Source organism: Sinocyclocheilus rhinocerous, unplaced genomic scaffold (assembly GCF_001515625.1).
Source record: "Sinocyclocheilus rhinocerous isolate Xijiao unplaced genomic scaffold, SAMN03320098_v1.1 C36742578, whole genome shotgun sequence".
Taxonomy (NCBI): domain Eukaryota; kingdom Metazoa; phylum Chordata; class Actinopteri; order Cypriniformes; family Cyprinidae; genus Sinocyclocheilus; species Sinocyclocheilus rhinocerous.
The window spans coordinates 1-1,654 of NW_015785496.1; the positions used below are offsets into that span (position 1 = coordinate 1).

General features: G+C 36.9%; 1 long non-coding RNA gene across 1 annotated transcript; it reads right to left on the reverse strand.

The window, feature by feature from the left end:
- Window positions 1–576: 576 nt before the first annotated feature.
- LOC107736497 (uncharacterized) lies at window positions 577–1,648 on the reverse strand. Its single transcript, XR_001639683.1, has 2 exons — window positions 1,553–1,648; window positions 577–1,464 (listed from the first exon to the last, which is right to left on the reverse strand). It is a non-coding gene; the product is annotated as an uncharacterized LOC107736497 (long non-coding RNA).
- Between the last annotated feature and the right edge of the window lie 6 nt (window positions 1,649–1,654).

A 1,654-nucleotide genomic window follows, 5' to 3' on the forward strand; every position in this document is an offset into this window, starting at 1 on the left:
TTTGCAGTTGTAACCCACAAGGACTTTCTTCAAGAAATCTCTCAATACTTCTCTTTTTCCATTAATTCAACTACCCAGTCTTATATTTTGGCACGCTTTGTGCCTCAGTGATTTTGTATTGTATTTTAAATGTGAACATTTAAGTCTCGCCACTTCAGTCTAACTCTAAACCCCAATGCGATGTGTTAAAAGACAGACACAAAAGGACTTGCAATAAATGAATGTATTTTACAAACAGCACAAGTCTTACAAAATATCACACCACTCAAATTGAAAAGCAACCGAGTTCATAAATCAACTTCAAATGTTCAACACGGTAAACAATTGCCCTTTTAAAACGATGAAAGCTTGATCGTTCAGTGCTGCACAACTACTGGTCCAGAAAACGTTGCACCACTGAAAGGAAAATGACTAATTGTATACAGTAAAGAGTGTCCAATCAGTATAATCTTTTATGAATTGAACGAGGTACACTAGATCCTTCAAAATCAGTAAATTCTCCCAGAGGGCACCATATTTTGTTTTTCTACTTTAAATACGGTATAAAATTCAATAAATTGAGCCAAAACTGCATAAAGACATAAATCAATGCCATAGTGAAAGTCTAAAAGAATTCTGGCCATGTTCATTTATGATCAAAAGCAATTATGAAGCTAAAAGACAAAATGCCCAATCAAAACAACCAATAGTGTTTTCGCATACAAATTGCATAGAATTCTCAATTTTCTTGTCTTGAACCTCTCTACGCACAAATCTTAGACGGTTCAAAAGCACAGTGTATCTCAAACAACAAATGGATAATTTAAACATCAGCATCATTCATTTTAACATCAGCAGCAGCATCATCTTAAATTCTGTATTAAACCTACTGGCTGTAAAATCTAAGCTTGACTGTGTTTAAAAACACAGTTTACACTCTACATAGAAAAACCTGATAGTCACTAAAGCCTTGAACCCTCTAAGAGATTGAGATTTTGCTTGTCGTTCCATGTAAAACACACAATATACAAGCAATACACAGATTATACTATATACAAATCTCGCATACAGCATAACCTTTTTTGTTCTAGATGCTACAACCAAGTTCAGGTTTCTTGATAAAGAACTCCCAAACTGATGCATATTCTGTTGTTAATAGAGGATTCAGTGACTGATGGAAGTGCTTATATCAGCCCATCGCTTTGGTTGTGAGAATGTTAACAGTACATTAAAACATTTAAAAGCGACTAAAATACAAATGTTACTAGAAAACTCGACAGATAAAAAGAGTAGTGTTAATATGGTTCAAACTGATGGACAAACCAGACATAATATGCAAGTAGGATAATGTAATATATTGCAGCTGTTTCCCAAAGAAAAGAAAAACTCAGCCTTGAGGAGCTTCAGGGCTACTTCAGGAGAGGAGAGACGAAGAAGTGCCCCTGGCGAGGGACGCTGACTGCAGCTCTGCTCCTGCTAGAAAACCTGAAAACAGGATGGATGTTCATAATGGTTAGTTCACTTCTACTCGAACAGCACTGGTAGAACGTAATAGGATTCAAACATAGCCTACTTTGGAGTGATTGCATTGAGAGTTGCATTCTTCATGCGCTGGGAGAGAGAGCTGGATGATGGGGTCTTGCTCATCTGCTGGTCAGGAGTCGTAAGGGGCCCA